Consider the following 16551-nt stretch of genomic DNA (forward strand, 5'->3'; position numbering starts at 1 on the left):
TCGCGGACGGCGTATCGACGACCGGAGCCCATTGCGTGCCCCGAAACCTCTCGAATGATCTCGGAATTGCCACCGTCGGATCTCTCCGATGCCCACGAGGCCGACCGCGTGCCGGACACGGCAAGCGCGCGCCGAAACCATCCGGACTTTCTCGAACGAACTCGGAATCGCTATTGCGGCCCCATTCCGGAATGGTCTCTCCGAGCCCCACGAGACTGACTGCGGAGCAGTCATGGCAAATTCCGAGGCCCAAAACCATCACCTCGGAGGTCGACGGGAGAGGTTTTGGCTGCTCGGGGCGCAAAAAGGAGTGCAACACGAGGACTTCCCAGGGGGTTGTTGAATCTCGGATTTTGATGATAAAATCAATTGATGGGTTATTTGATCTAATCCATATTATTGAGTTAAGTGTGCAGGATTAACTACGATAACCAGAAAACACAAAGCAAGAATACCGGAGTCAAGATCGATGGACGTTTAAGAGTCCTAAGAATCGTCGGAGATGCTGCCGGAAACAACCGAGAAGAAATCGGGAACCTATCGGAAGTTCGCCGAAGAGATCGTCGGAGGTTCACGGAGATCACCGAGAAGGCTCGGCTACTCGTTAAAGTCATCACAAGATCGGGAGCTTGATGGGAGTCCGTCGGAAGAAGTTCGTCGGAAAGCTCGCCGAAACAAGACTCGACGTTCGCGGTTGAAAGCTTGCTTAGGATGTGTTTTTGTTATGTAGTTCACTTGTAATTAGGATTAGGATTAAGAGATAATCCTATATCCTGGTTAGGGCCAACTGGGCCCAAAGTCAGAGTTGGTTTAGGCTAAAAATTAAGCTAAACCAGCGAACTAGAGAGCCAAGATTGAAGCCCAACTAGTGGCTGAAAACACTGTAGTCGGGCTGAAAACACTGTAGGCGGTGGCACCGCCTAGCTGGGCGGTGGCACCGCCCAGCACCCGAGAGCTGGGCGGTGACACCTCCTTGGCTGGGCGGTTGCACCGTCCAGCACCCGAGTGCTGGGCGGTGGCACCGCCTGGTTGGGCGGTGGCACCTCCAGCACCGGAAACCCTAAGAAAATTCAAATTTTGGAGCCCAAAATTTGAATCCTCTTGAGGCCTATAAATACCCCTCTAATCTCAGCTGAGGTTACAACTTTTGAGAAGCATTTTGATTGAGAGAAAAGTCTTAGAAAGTCTTAGCAAGTCTTGTTTTCAATTTGCTAGAGAGTTCTCCTCCTTCTTTCTTATTGAAAATTTGTAAGAGGTTGAGCTGCTTGTAAAAGGTTGTAAGAGGAGTGTTTACCCTTCCATTTCAAGAGACTTGCTAGTGGAAGGTGGGAACCTCATCGAAGAGGGGCCTCGCAAGTGGAGTAGGTCATTTGACCGAACCACTCTAAAAATCGGCGTAATCTCTGGTTTGCTCTTTATTATTGTCATTTACATTACTGCAAATCTTCTTACTGCTTTAGTTCCTTATTACTCTTGCTGCACAACTTCAAGAATACGCCTTCAAGTTAAATTTCTCAAGTTTCGTTCTTAACGTACGAAAGATTTTGATTAAAATCGAAGTTTTAATCCGCTGCACTAATTCACCCCCCCCTCTTAGTGCCGCTCCGATCCTAACAGGGGTCACCCATCCTAGAAACATATCTGATCATTGCATGTTTACGAAGAAATTTTTCGATGATGATTTCATTATTCTCCTGCTATACGTTAACGATATATTTATTGTTGGCCATAATGCTGGAAGAATTGAAAAGCGTAAAAGAGAGTTATGCAAGTCTTTTGGCCGCTCGGGGCGCAAAAAGGAATGCAACACGAGGACTTCCTAGGGGGTCACCAATCCTAGTACTACTCTCACCCAAGCACGCTTAACTTCGGAGTTCTGATGGGATCCGGTGCCTTAGTGCTGGTATGATCGCACTCGTTTTGTTTGCGTCCGCCCTCCCCTTTGTGCAGGTCGCGGACGGCGTATCGACGACCGTTGCCCATTGCGCGCCCCGAAACCTCTCGAACGATCTCAGAATCGCTATCGTCGGATCTCTCCGATGCCCACGAGGCCGACCGCATGCCGGACACGGCAAGCGCGCGCCGAAACTATCCTGACTTTCTCGAACGAACTCGTAATCGCTATTGCGGCCCCATTCCGGAAAGCTCTATCCGAGCCCCACGGGACTGACTGCGTTGCAGTCACGGCAAATTCCGAGGCCCAAAATCATCGCCTCGGAGGTCGACGGGAGAGGTTTTGGCCGCTCGGGGCGCAGAAAGGAGTGCAACACGAGGACTTCCCAGGGGGTCACCCATCCTAGAACCATATCTGATCATTGCATGTTTACGAAGAAATTTTTCGATGATGATTTCATTATTCTCCTGCTATACGTTAACGATATATTTATTGTTGGCCATAATGCTGGAAGAATTGAAAAGCGTAAAAGAGAGTTAAGCAAGTCTTTTGGCCGCTCGGGGCGCAAAAAGGAGTGCAACACGAGGACTTCCCAGGGGGTCACCAATCCTAGTACTACTCTCGCCCAAGCACGCTTAACTTCGGAGTTCTGATGGGATCCGGTGCTTTAGTGCTGGTATGATCGCACTAGTTTTGTTTGCGTCCGCCCTCCCCTTTGTGCAGGTCGCGGACGGCGTATCGACGACCGGAGCCCATTGCGCGCCCCGAAACCTCTCGAACGAACTCGGAATCGCCATCGTCGGATCTCTCCGATGCCCACGTGGCCAACCGCGTGCCGGACACGGCAAGCGCGCGCCGAAACCATCCGGACTTTCTCGAACGAACTCGGAATCGCTATTGTGGCCCCATTCCGGAAAGCTCTGTCCGAGCCCCACGAGACTGACTGCGGAGCGGCCACGGCGAATTCCGAGGCCCAAAACTATCGCCTCGGAGGTCGACGGGAGAGGTTTTGTCACTCGGGGCGCAAAAAGGAGTGCAACATGAGGACTTCCCAGGGGGTCACCCATCCTAGTACTACTCTCGCCGAAGCATGCTTAACTTCGGTGTTCTGATGGGATCCGGTGCTTTAGTGCTGGTATGATCGCACTCGTTTTGTTTGCGTTCTCCCTCCCCTTTGTGCACGTCGCGAACGGCGTATCGACGACCGGAGCCCATTGCGCGCCCCGAAACCTATCGAACGATCTCGGAATCGCCATCGTCGGATCTCTCCGATGCCCACGAGGCCGACCGCGTACCAGACACGGCAAGCGCACGCCAAAACCATCCGGACTTTCTCGTGTTGAATCTCGGATTTTGATGATGAAGTCAATTGTCATTTGTTGTCTAATCTATGTGTTGAGATAAGTGTGCAGGATTAACTACGATGAAAGATAGACAAGCAGCAGGAGTTGCGCCGGAGTCAAGTTCATGATCACGTTGGGAGTTCGAGAGTTCGACGGAAGTTCGGACGGTTGTCGGAGGTTCTGCGAGAACAGATTCGAGAAGTCCAGAAGCTTGCCAAGCGAAGCTCGTCGGAACTTGCCAAGTGGATCGTCGCAAAGTCCAGGAGTTTGCCGGAAGTCCGCAGGAGCATCACCGAGGGTTCATCGGATGATCGACGGAAGTTCGCCGAAAACTCGCCGGAAGGAGCGATTGACGCACCGAAGCAAAGCTGCAGAAGTTGTCTTAGATTTAATCGTAGTTAGCACGTTGATTAAGTTGGAAAATGGGAGGTGATCCCATTGGCTTAATCTTGGGGCAATTGGGCCCCTGAAAGACTGAAATTGGGCCGAATGGAATGAACCATTCGGACCCTGATTGCACCAGGAGGTGCAACCGCCCAGGCCAGGAGGTGGCACCGCCTAGGCTAGGCCTTCCAGCGAGACTGGGCGGTGCAACCTCCCCAGCCGGGAGGTGGCACCGCCTGAGCTCAGTCTTCGAGCTAGACTGGGCGGTGCAACCTCCCTGACAGAGAGGTGGCACCGCCTGAGCTCAGTCTTCGAGCAAGACTGGGCGATGCAACCTCCCTGGCAGAGAGGTGGCACCGCTTGAGCTCGGTCTTCGAGCTCTGCCAGGCGGTGCAACCTCTCCAGTCAAGAGGTGCAACCGCCTAATCCCAGAATTCCGGGATTTGATTGTTTTGAGATTCAAATTTGAATTGGGTTGGGGCCTATAAATTCCCCACCTATTCAGAACTGAAAAGATACAGACCTACACCGAAATCTTGATCTTTTCTGTGATTCTAAGAGCTCAAAAGTGTTGTAAAGCCTTTAAGTCTCCTCCTTCTGTTCTTCAAGTTTTCAGTTGTAAAGTGAGGAGAGAAAGGTCTGTAAAGGTTGTCTCCTGAGCCTGTCAAAAGGAGAGAAACTGTAAAAGGGCAGTTTGGCCTTCGCCTATTGAAGGAAGGCCCCTAGTTGACGTCGGCGACCTCGTCGGTGGAGGAAGCCAAAAGTGGAGTAGGTCAAGGCTGACCGAACCACTCTAAATCTCTGGTTTGCGTTTATTTTTGAGCACTTTATCATTACTGCAAACCTCCTTCATTACTACTGCTCTCTGCGCTTTCACGAACAAGTTCTAAGTGTTGTTCTTCCGAATCTGCATTCAGACGTAAATTCGTATTTTCGTACATTACAGTTTACGTTTACGTTTGATTCTGCAGAACTGTCTTCCGTGCTTTTACGAACGAGTTTCTTTGCAGTTTACACTTACATTTTGATCCTATTGATAACTGCAAACTGTCCTCTACAATTTTACGAACGAGTTTCAACATTTAGACGTAAATCGGCTTTCCTCGCACAATCATCAGATCTCAGTTCACGTTTACGTCTTGATTTCAACTGCATACTGCCTTCTGCGAGTATACAAACGAGTTTCAAAGTTCAGACGTAAATCTGCGTTTAAGACGTAAATCTGCGTTTAGACGTGAATCTGCGTCTAGACGTAAATCTGCGTTTAGACGTAAATCTATTTTTTGCAGATTACTTTTTGAGTTGTACAACAGCAGCACATTGTCTTTATACATCTGCTTAAACTGCTCCTAGACGCAAACTGTGTTTAGACGCAATCTGCGCTTAGACGCAATCTGCGTTTAGACGCAATCTGCGCTTAGACGCAATCTGCGCTAAGACTCAAACTGCGCTTAGACGCAATCTGAGTTTAGACGCAATCTGCATTTAGATGCAAACTGCGTTTAGACGCTAACTGTGTTTAAACGTAAACTGCACTTAATCATAAGTAATCTTAGAATCAGCTTTTGCATCAAAATAGTCTTTATCGAACGAACGCAGCTTTCGTTTTTTTAATCGCTGAAAAATATCCGCTGCACTAATTCACCCCCGCCCCTCTTAGTGCTCTCGATCCTAACAATTGGTATCAGAGCCCGGTTAACTCTCAAAAGGATTAAAACCCAAGAGAGATGGCTTACGCCGGAAACCAAGAGGGTCATTCCATTACACGTCCACCCATGTTTAATGGGACGGACTACACCTATTGGAAGACCCGAATGAGAATCTTTCTTATTTCTATGGACATTGATCTTTGGAATCTTGTCGAGAATGGTTTTTCAAAGTCTTCTCTTCCAATGATCGATTGGAATGATTTGGAGAAGAAGGCTTTCGCTCTTAATGCAAAGGCTATGAATGCCTTATTTTGTGCACTTGATAAAAACGAGTTTAACCGTGTTTCAACTTGTGAAACTGCATTTGATATTTGGCACATGCTCGAAGTGACCCATGAGGGCACAAGTAGAGTAAAAGAGTCAAAAATCAATTTGCTGTTACATTCTTTCGAACTTTTTCGGATGAAACCGAGTGAAACCATTGGCGACATGTTTACCCGTTTCACGGATGTCGTCAACGGTCTAAAAGGACTCGGAAAGAGCTTTTCGGATTTTGAGCTTGTTAATAAGATACTAAGATCCCTTCCTAAGAGTTGGGATCCTAAAGTCACCGCTATTCAAGAGGCAAAAGATCTGCGAAATTTCCCTCTTGAAGAACTAATCGGGTCATTAATGACCTACGAAATGACTTGTAAAGCTCATGAAGAGCAAGAAGACATCCTTCCAAAGAACAGGAAGGATATGGCACTCAAAACTTCAGAATGCCACTTGAGAGAAAACTCAAGTGATGAGGACTGTGATGATGACTTGGCACTTCTAACAAGAAAGTTTAAAAAGTTCTTTAAAAGAAACAAGTTTAAGAATGATGCAAAAAATAAACTTGAACCCAAAAAGGACCAAGTAATCTGCTATGAATGCAAAAAGCCGGGACACTACAAGAGTGATTGTCCCCAAGTCAAGAAAAGAACAACAAAGAAGAAGGCGCTCCAAGCAACATGGGATAATTCGAGCGCATCTGAGGAAGAGGAGTCCAACACCGAGCAAGTTGCTCATTACGCCTTAATGGCCATCGAAGATGAGGTAACAAATTCAATAGATACTAATTTATCTTTCGATGAATTATTAAATGCTTTCAATGACTTATTTGACGAATGCAAGAGTATAAGTAGAAAATATAAATTGCTCAAAAAGATGCATGATAGTCTTACTTGTGAGTTTGATAAGTTAAAAGTCGAACATCATGATAGTTTAAATTCATGTATCAAATGTCATGATTTAGAAACTTTGCAAAAAGAAAACCTGCTATTCAAGGACACCTTGAAGAAATTCGAGGTTGGTAGCAAGTCATTAAACATGATCCTTGCAAACAAGGGTCACATTCCAAAAAGGAGCGGAATTGGATTTGTGAGAAGTCCTCACCAAAATCCAACCACCTTCATAAAAGGCTCCATCTTACATGTTCAACACCAAACCAAGTGCAACTTTTGTTGCAAATCTGGACACAAGACACATTGTTGTCCATTCAAGAAAATAAGTCCAAACAAACTAATCTGGGTTCCTAAAGGAACCATGACAAATTCTATGCAACATGATAAGAAATGTAGATCTATTTATGAGGCACCCAAAAGCAAATGGGTTCCTAAAGATCATCCCTTCCTATAAAAACATTAAAATTTTAGGCCGGAGCAAGAAATAATATTCTGCTCCTTGACTCTCGATGGTCAGAAACCAAGAATCAAAAAGGAACTCCCAACGCTTAAGTAACAAATGGAAGTTATGAAATCACAAATACGATTTGGATACAACCTTATTAGAAACATATGATATCCAAATTCACATACCCCCCTTGATCTTCAAAACCCGTTAACACTATCATCTACGAATTAATTCTTGTATCATGAAGAAACTAAATATGTCATGATCTTAAAAGGGATACCAAACAAACTATCAACATACGTATGCACGTTCTTGATCGTACAAGAGCTTCTTCCTTAAATAAAAACTCATACGAAATCGTGTAACAAACATTAATTGCTCTGAAACTCTCCTCAAAGCAAAGGCTCCCTGATCAAATCATATTAGGTGCTCACTGGCTGCAGGCGGTGGCACCTCTCCAGCTGGCGGTGGCACCTCCAGCTATCACGGGTTGCTAGAGGTTGCACCGCTCCAGCCAGAGGTGCAACCGCCCGCAACTCTGCCTTTTTAAACCCACACTAGGGCCGGCTATGGAACGGACCCCAACTCACTCCCATTTCCTCCTCTACTCTTCCAAGTCTCCTCCATTCCCATTTCACTCCTCTAAGCCTTCCAAATACCTCCCATTTCGGAGCAAAACATCAAGAATCCTTCCTTCTCTTGAAGATCTCACAAAGGTACTCTCTAAGAAGCTCTTAAATTCTATTTTGTTCTTCATTTACTCTAGCTCATCAACATCCCTCTAAATAGCAGTAGTTATGGGATCTAGAAGATCCTCAAGGGACAAGGGAAAGAGGAGATTAGTAGAAGAGTTTGATTTCACTCTTTTCGATTCGAAATACCATGCTGAAAAATTTCCCTCTTTCGAACTTAGATGTATCAGTAAGGGAAAATACGTAGATCTAAATGAACTAAGAGACTTAGAGACCATCCAATGGTTTGCAAACCTAGGTCTACTTCCAATCTTGCAGATTAACGAACCCATCTATCCTAGGCTTGTTAGATTATTTTACAATAACATACAAATAGATGATGAAGGAAGGATGTCCACCTATCTTTTGGGACAACATATCTCAATCACTGATAGGTTCATTTGTGATATGATAGGCATTCCCATAAAAAGCATAGGACTCTACTTTAGAGGATCATGGGATGATGAAAGTATTGGAACATCCTATGTTGAAGCCTTAGGAACAATCTTTGCCAATCCTAACATAGCATTGGTTCCTAAAAGTTGTGAACATCTATTGCCTTTGAACACTAAGATACTTCATTATATCATGACTAGTATAATTCTTCCTAAACAATACCATCATGATGAAATAAGTCAACTAGAATTAGGAACTATGTACTCAATCATGAAGGGTCATGACATCTGTCTTGGCTATCTTATTCAACAAAATATGTTAGAATTATCTAAGAAAGATATGATGCTCCCATATGGTGGTATAATCACTAGAATAATAAAAGCTTACGACATTCTAATATCACCAGAAGAAGAAGTAATGAAAGTAGATCGATTCAGCATAATAAACAAAAATCTACTTCACCGACTAAGATGTTACTATAGAAACAGTAACTGGGTTAGACTCCCTAGAAGGACTGATCACCCTCAATCTGAACCAGAACCGGAAACACCAGTATTTAGGAGTACTCAATCTCCTCCGACCCTTCCCTTTGAGGAAACACATCCAGTTGAGCAAACTCATACATCCATCGAAGAAATTGGGATTCGTATGGATCGATTCGAACAGAGACAAGAACGGATTGAACAAAGACAAGATCAAATCCTATCTGAGCTGCAGCAAATTCATAGTCAATTTGACTCCTTGTTTAGGCACTTTAATTTTCCACCTCATCAATGAACTTATTGAACACCTGTTGTTGTTGTAAACTTCTTATGATACTCACTTCTGATGTACTGGCTGTAAACATCTATTGTGGTAAAAGTTATCTCAGATTTTTATGGTATCGTTACTGTTTGGTATGTGATGTGTCCAAATTAAGAATGTTGTGCTTTGAAACTAAAAGTTTTGAAAATCTTGTGTTTTGATTTCATTCGAAGAGAACTAGGAATGTTGATGTGTCCGAACAGATAAATTTGTTAAAATAATTTTCTTTCGGACTATATTGTATGATCAAATCACTTGATTTCCATGATTATATGTGAAAATCTGCAACAAAATCTTGTCCGAATGCATCTTATTTATGAAACAGATTTTCTCGTACACCTTCATGAAAATTGAGTTTCTGAAATAGATTTGATGAAGTGATTCATGTGTATGTATTCCATCCTGCAAAATCTTTACAATGGATTATAACACAAAGGGGAAGAAGTATTTAAAGCAATCTATGTAAAATTCCTCTATAAGCTTGCTATTATCATAGTTACTATGCTTTTTGTTGATGACAAAGGGGGAGATATATATATGAATTGATAAACACTACCATGATTAGAAATACTATGAATGATGCTATAAACACTGCTATGATTATGCCATCCTTGCATCACCAAGAGATATATGAACATGTGCTAAAGTTTGCATTATGCCCTGAGTTGATATCTTATCATGTGAAGAAAATGCAAAACTTGCTAGAATATTTCAAATGTGTGCATCATGTAATAAGTTTCACAGCTTTATATGATAATGTTCAAACTACATGATGAATAGTTATAAACACAATCATACAAACTTATTGATGTATGTCAAACCCTGACATCATCCTTGAAGAGATACATCATGATGAGTATCATGATGGGAGTATTGATAAGTTTAATTGATCTAACTTATCAATACGTCACTTGAATTCTTAGGTCTTGAATTCAAGGTTGACTTATCTCAACTATGGCATATAGACAGGGGGAGTTAAGGATAACTCCATTATCAATTGATTGTCATCATCAAAAAGGGGGAGATTGTTGAATCTCGGATTTTGATGATGAAGTCAATTGTCATTTATTGTCTAATCTATGTGTTGAGATAAGTGTGCAGGATTAACTACGATGAAAGATAGACAAGCAGCAGGAGTTGCGCCGGAGTCAAGTTCATGATCACGTTGGGAGTTCGAGAGTTCGACGGAAGTTCGGACGGTCGTCGGAGGTTCTGCGAGAACAGATCCGAGAAGTCCAGAAGCTTGCCAAGCGAAGCTCGTCGGAACTTGCCAAGTGGATCGTCGCAAAGTCCAGGAGTTTGCCGGAAGTCCGCAGGAGCATCACCGAGGGTTCATCGGATGATCGACGGAAGTTCGCCGGAAACTCGCCGGAAGGAGCGATTGACGCACCGAAGCAAAGCTGCAGAAGTTGTCTTAGATTTAATCGTAGTTAGCACGTTGATTAAGTTGGAAAATGGGAGGTGATCCCATTGGCTTAATCTTGGGGCAATTGGGCCCCTGAAAGACTAAAATTGGGCCGAATGGAATGAACCATTCGGACCCTGATTGCACCAGGAGGTGCAACCGCCCAGGCCAGGAGGTGGCACCGCCTCGGCTAGGCCTTCCAGCGAGACTGGGCGGTGCAACCTCCCCAGCCGGGAGGTGGCACCGCCTGAGCTCAGTCTTCGAGCTAGACTGGGCGGTGCAACCTCCCTGACAGAGAGGTGGCACCGCCTGAGCTCAGTCTTCGAGCAAGACTGGGCGGTGCAACCTCCTTGGCAGATAGGTGGCACCGCCTGAGCTCGGTCTTCGAGCTCTGCCAGGCGGTGCAACCTCTCCAGTCAAGAGGTGCAACCGCCTGATCCCAGAATTCCGAGATTTGATTGTTTTGAGCTCCAAATTTGAATTGGGTTGGGGCCTATAAATTCCCCACCCATTCAGCACTGAAAAGATACAGACCTACACCGAAATCTTGATCTTTTCTGTGATTCTAAGAGCTCAAAAGTGTTGTAAAGCCTTTAAGTCTCCTCCTTCTGTTCTTCAAGTTTTCAGTTGTAAAGTGAGGAGAGAAAGGTCTGTAAAGGTTGTCTCCTGAGCCTGTCAAAAGGAGAGAAACTGTAAAAGGGTAGTTTGGCCTTCGCCTATTGAAGGAAGGCCCCTAGTTGACGTCGGCGACCTCGTCGGTGGAGGAAGCCAAAAGTGGAGTAGGTCAAGGCTGACCGAACCACTCTAAATCTCTGGTTTGCGTTTATTTTTAAGCACTTTATCATTACTGCAAACCTCCTTCATTACTACTGCTCTCTGCGCTTTCACGAACAAGTTCTAAGTGCTGTTCTTCCGAATCTGCATTCAGACGTAAATTCATATTTTCGTACATTACAGTTTACGTTTACGTTTGATTCTGCAGAACTATCTTCCGTGCTTTTACGAACGAGTTTCTTTGCAGTTTACACTTACATTTTGATCCTATTGATAACTGCAAACTGTCCTCTACAATTTTACGAACGAGTTTCAACATTTAGACGTAAAACTACATTTAGACGTAAATCGGCTTTCCTCGCACAATCATCAGATCTCAGTTCACGTTTACGTCTTGATTTCAACTGCATACTGCCTTCTGCGAGTATACAAACGAGTTTCAAAGTTCAGACGTAAATCTGCGTTTAAGACGTAAATCTGCGTTTAGACGTAAATCTGCGTCTAGACGTAAATCTACGTTTAGACGTAAATCTGTTTTTTGCAGATTACTTTTTGAGCTGTACAACAGCAGCACATTGTCTTTATACTTCTGCTTAAACTGCTCCTAGATGCAAACTGTGTTTAGACGCAATCTGCGCTTAGACGCAATCTGCATTTAGACGCAAACAAGGTTTAGACGCTAACTGTGTTTAAACGTAAACTGCACTTAATCATAAGTAATCTTAGAATCGGCTTTTGCATCAAAATAGTCTTTATCGAACGAACGCAGCTTTCATTTTTTTAATCGCTGAAAAATATCCGCTGCACTAATTCACCCCCCCCCTCTTAGTGCTCTCGATCCTAACATCTCGAACGAACTCGGAATCGCTATTGCGGCCCCATTCCGGAAAGCTCTGTCCGAGCCCCACGAGATTGACTGCGGAGCGGCCATGGTGAATTCCGAGGCCCAAAACCATCGCCTCGGAAGTCGACGGGAGAGGTTTTGGCCGCTCGGGGCGCAAAAAGGAGTGCAACACGAGCACTTCCCAGGGGGTCACCCATCCTAGAACCATATCTGATCATTGCATGTTTACGAAGAAATTTTTCGATGATGATTTCATTATTCTCCTGCTATACGTTAATGATATATTTATTGTTGGCCATAATGCTGGAAGAATCGAAAAGCATAAAAGAGAGTTAAGCAAGTCTTTTGGCCGCTCGGGGCACAAAAAGGAGTGCAACACGAGGACTTCCCAGGAGGTCACCGATCCTAGTACTACTCTCGCCCTAGCACGCTTAACTTCGGAGTTCTGATGGGATCCGATGCTTTAGTGCTGGTGTGATCGCACTCGTTTTGTTTGCGTCCTCCCTCCCCTTTGTGCTGGTCGCGGACGGCGTATCGACGACCGGAGCCCGTTGCGAGCCCCGAAACCTCTCGAACGATCTCGGAATCACCATCGTCGGATCTCTCCGATGCCCACGAAGCCGACCGCGTGCCGGACACGGCAAGCGCGCTTCGAAACCATCCGGACTTTCTCGAACGAACTCGGAATCGCTATTGCGGCCCCATTCCGGAAAGCTCTGTCCGAGCCCCACGAGACTGACTGCGGAGCGGCCATTGTGAATTCCGAGGCCCAAAACCATCGCCTCGGAAGTCGACGGGAGAGGTTTTGGCCGCTCGGGGCGCAAAAAGGAGTGCAACACGAGGACTTCCCAGGGGGTCACCCATCCTAGAACCATATCTGATCATTGCATGTTTACGAAGAAATTTTTCGATGATGATTTCATTATTCTCCTGCTATACGTTAACGATATATTTATTGTTGGCCATAATACTGGAAGAATCGAAAAGCGTAAAAAAGAGTTAAGCAAGTCTTTTGGCCGCTCGGGGCGCAAAAAGGAGTGCAACACGAGGACTTCCGAGGGGGTCACCCATCCTAGTACTACTCTCGCCCAAGCAAGCTTAACATCGGAGTTCTGATGGGATCCGGTGCTTTAGTGCTGGTATGATCGCACTCATTTTGTTTGCGTTCTCCCTCCCCTTTGTGCACGTCGCGGACGGCGTATCGACGACCGGAGCCCATTGCACGCCCCGAAACCTCTGGAACGATGTCGGAATCGCCATCGTTGGATCTCTCCGATGCCCACGAGGCCGACCGCGTGCCGGACACGGCAAGCGCGCGCCGAAACCATCCGGACTTTCTCGAACGAACTTGGAATCGCTATTGCGGCCCCATTCCGGAAAGCTCTGTCCGAGCCCCACGAGACTGACCGCGTAGCAGTCACGGCAAATTCCGAGGCCCAAAACCATCGCCTCGGAGGTCGACGGGAGAGGTTTTGTCGCTCGGGGCGCAAAAAGGAGTGCAACATGAGGACTTCCCAAGGGGTCACCCATACTAGTACTACTCTCGCCGAATCACGCTTAACTTCGGAGTTCTGATGGGATCCGGTGCTTTAGTGCTGGTATGATCACACTCGTTTTGTTTGCGTTCTACCTCCCCTTTGTGCACGTCGCGGACGGCGTATCCACGACCGGAGCCCATTGCGCGCCCTGAAACCTCTCGAACGATCTCGGAATCGCCATCGTCGGATCTCTCCGATGCCCACGAGGCCGACCGCGTACCGGACACGGCAAGCGCGCGCCGAAACCATCCGGACTTTCTTGAACGAACTCGGAATCGCTATTGCGGCCCCATTCCGGAAAGCTCTCTCCGAGCCCCACGAGACTGACTGCGGAGCGGTCACGGTAAATTCCGAGGCCCAAAACCATCGCCTCGGAGGTCGACGGGAGAGGTTTTGGCCGCTCGGGGCGCAAAAAGGAGTGCAACACGAGGACTTCCCAGGGGGTCACCCATCCTAGAACCATATCTGATCATTGCATGTTTACGAAGAAATTTTTAGATGATGATTTCATTATTCTCCTGCTATATGTTAACGATATATTTATTGTTGGCCATAATGCTGGAAGAATCGAAAAGCGTAAAAGAGAGTTAAGCAAGTCTTTTGGCCGCTCGGGGCGCAAAAAGGAGTGCAACACGAGGACTTCCCAGGGGGTCACCCATCCTAGAACCATATCTGATCATTGCATGTTTACGAAGAAATTTGTCGATGATGATTTCATTATTCTCCTGCTATACGTTAACGATATATTTATTGTTGGCCATAATGCTGGAAGAATCGAAAAGCGTAAAAGAGAGTTAAGCAAGTCTTTTGGCCGCTCGGGGCGCAAAAAGGAGTGCAACACGAGGACTTCCCAGGGGGTCACCAATCCTAATACTACTCTCGCCCAAGCACGCTTAACTTCGGAGTTCTGATGGGATCCGGTGCTTTCGTGCTGGTATGATCGCACTCGTTTTTTATGCGTCCTCCCTCCCCTTTGTGCAGGTCGCGGACGGCGTATCGACGACCGGAGCCCATTGCGCGCCCCAAAACCTCTCGAACGATCTCGGAATCGCCATCGTCGGATCTCTCCGATGCCCACGAGGCCGACCGCGTGCCGGACACGGCAAGCGCGCGCCGAAACCATCCGGACTTTCTCGAACGAACTCGGAATCGCTAATGCGGCCCCATTCCAGAAAGCTCTGTCCGAGCCCCACGAAAGTGACTGCGGAGCGGCCACGGCGAATTCCGAGGCCCAAAACCATCGCCTCGGAGGTCGACGGGAGAGGTTTTGGCCGCTCGGGGCGCAAAAAGGAGTGCAACACGAGGACTTCCCAGGGGGTCACCCATCCTAGAACCATATCTGATCATTGCTTGTTTACGAAGAAATTTTTAGATGATGATTTCATTATTCTCCTACTATACGTTAACGATATATTTATTGTTGGCAATAATGCTGGAAGAATCGAAAAGCGTAAAAGAGAGTTAAGCAAGTATTTTGGCCGCTCGGGGCGCAAAAAGGAGTGCAACACGAGGACTTCCCAGGGGGTCACACATCCTAGTACTACTCTCGCCCAAGCACGCTTCTCTTCGGAGTTCTGATGGGATCCGGTACTTTAGTGTTGGTATGATCGCACTCGTTTTGTTTGCGTCCTCCCTCCCCTTTGTGCACGTCGCGGACGGCGTATCGACGATCGGAGCCCATTGCGCCCCCCGAAACCTCTCGAACGATCTCGGAATCGCCATCGTCGGATCTCTCCGATGCCCACGAGGCCGACCGCGTGCCGGACATGGCAAGTGCACGCCGAAACCATCCGGACTTTCTCGAACGAACTCGGAATCGCTATTGCGGCCCCATTCCGGAAAGCTCTCTCCGAGCCCCACGAGACCGACTGCGTAGCGGTCACGGCAAATTCCGAGGCCCAAAACCATCGCCTCGGAGGTCGACGGGAGAGGTTTTGGCCGCTCGGGGCGCAAAAAGGAGTGCAACACGAGGACTTCCCAGGGGGTCACCCATCCTAGAACCATATCAGATCATTTTCTTGTTTACGAAGAAATTTTTAGATGACGATTTCATTATTCTCCTCCTATACGTTAACGATATATTTATGGTTGGCCATAATGCTAGAAGAATCGAAAAGCGTAAAAGAGAGTTAAGCAAGTCTTTTGGCCGCTCGGGGCGCAAAAAGGAGTGCAACACGAGGACTTCCCAGGGGGTCACACATCCTAGTACTACTCCCGCCCAAGCACGCTTCACTTCGGAGTTCTGATGGGATCCGGTGCTTTAGTGCTGGTATGATCGCACTCGTTTTGTTTGCGTCCTCCCTCCCCTTTGTGCACGTCGCGGACGGCGTATCGACGACCGGAGCTCATTGCGCGCCCCGAAACCTCTCAAACGATCTCGGAATCGCCATCGTCGGATCTCTCCGATGCCCACGAGGCCGACCGCGTGCCGGACACGGCAAGCGCGCGCCGAAACCATCTGGACTTTCTCGAACGAACTCGGAATCGCTATTGCGGCCCCATTCCGGACAACTCTCTCCGAGCCCCACGAGACCGACTGCGTAGCGGTCACGGCAAATTCCGAGGCCCAAAACTATCGCCTCGGAGGTCGACGGGAGAGGTTTTGGCTGCTCGGGGCGCAAAAAGGAGTGCAACACGAGGACTTCCCAGGGGGTCACCCATCCTAGAACCACATCTGATCATTGCTTGTTTACGAAGAAATTTTTAGATGATGATTTCATTATTCTCCTCCTATACGTTAACGATATATTTATGGTTGGCCATAATGCTGGAAGAATCGAAAAGCGTAAAAGAGAGTTAAGTAAGTCTTTTGGCCGCTCGGGGCGCAAAAAGGAGTGCAACACGAGGACTTCCCAGGGGGTCACACATCCTAGTACTACTCCCGCCCAAGCACGCTTCACTTCGGAGTTCTGATGGGATCCGGTGCTTTAGTGCTGGAATGATCGCACTCGTTTTGTTTGCGTCCTCCCTCCCCTTTGTGCACGTCGCGGACGGCGTATCGACGACCGGAGCCCATTGCGCGCCCCGAAACCTCTCGAACGATCTCGGAATCGCCATCTTCGGATCTCTCCGATGCCCACGAGGCCGACCGCGTGCCGGACACGGCAAGCGCGCGCCGAAACCATCCGGACTT

The 16551-nt window shown here is 47.0% G+C and overlaps 10 non-coding genes across 10 annotated transcripts; all 10 read right to left on the bottom strand.

Annotated features, from left to right (window-relative positions):
• Positions 1 to 1798: 1798 nt before the first annotated feature.
• LOC135647614 (5S ribosomal RNA) lies at positions 1799 to 1917 on the bottom strand. The gene has a single exon (XR_010500348.1). It is a non-coding gene; the product is annotated as a 5S ribosomal RNA (ribosomal RNA).
• A 548-nt stretch (positions 1918 to 2465) lies between these two features.
• LOC135647313 (5S ribosomal RNA) lies at positions 2466 to 2584 on the bottom strand. Its single transcript, XR_010500054.1, has one exon. It is a non-coding gene; the product is annotated as a 5S ribosomal RNA (ribosomal RNA).
• A 340-nt stretch (positions 2585 to 2924) lies between these two features.
• Positions 2925 to 3043, bottom strand: LOC135647698 (5S ribosomal RNA). Its single transcript, XR_010500430.1, has one exon. It is a non-coding gene; the product is annotated as a 5S ribosomal RNA (ribosomal RNA).
• Positions 3044 to 12247: 9204 nt separating this feature from the next.
• LOC135647511 (5S ribosomal RNA) lies at positions 12248 to 12366 on the bottom strand. Its single transcript, XR_010500248.1, has one exon. It is a non-coding gene; the product is annotated as a 5S ribosomal RNA (ribosomal RNA).
• A 548-nt stretch (positions 12367 to 12914) lies between these two features.
• Positions 12915 to 13033, bottom strand: LOC135647463 (5S ribosomal RNA). Its single transcript, XR_010500200.1, has one exon. It is a non-coding gene; the product is annotated as a 5S ribosomal RNA (ribosomal RNA).
• Positions 13034 to 13373: 340 nt separating this feature from the next.
• Positions 13374 to 13492, bottom strand: LOC135647713 (5S ribosomal RNA). The gene has a single exon (XR_010500444.1). It is a non-coding gene; the product is annotated as a 5S ribosomal RNA (ribosomal RNA).
• A 755-nt stretch (positions 13493 to 14247) lies between these two features.
• Positions 14248 to 14366, bottom strand: LOC135647202 (5S ribosomal RNA). Its single transcript, XR_010499943.1, has one exon. It is a non-coding gene; the product is annotated as a 5S ribosomal RNA (ribosomal RNA).
• A 548-nt stretch (positions 14367 to 14914) lies between these two features.
• On the bottom strand, positions 14915 to 15033 carry LOC135647655 (5S ribosomal RNA). Its single transcript, XR_010500389.1, has one exon. It is a non-coding gene; the product is annotated as a 5S ribosomal RNA (ribosomal RNA).
• Positions 15034 to 15582: 549 nt separating this feature from the next.
• LOC135647290 (5S ribosomal RNA) lies at positions 15583 to 15701 on the bottom strand. Its single transcript, XR_010500031.1, has one exon. It is a non-coding gene; the product is annotated as a 5S ribosomal RNA (ribosomal RNA).
• Positions 15702 to 16249: 548 nt separating this feature from the next.
• On the bottom strand, positions 16250 to 16368 carry LOC135647445 (5S ribosomal RNA). The gene has a single exon (XR_010500182.1). It is a non-coding gene; the product is annotated as a 5S ribosomal RNA (ribosomal RNA).
• Positions 16369 to 16551: the final 183 nt, after the last annotated feature.

Source organism: Musa acuminata, chromosome BXJ3-8, assembly GCF_036884655.1.
Source record: "Musa acuminata AAA Group cultivar baxijiao chromosome BXJ3-8, Cavendish_Baxijiao_AAA, whole genome shotgun sequence".
Taxonomy (NCBI): Eukaryota; Viridiplantae; Streptophyta; class Magnoliopsida; order Zingiberales; family Musaceae; genus Musa; species Musa acuminata.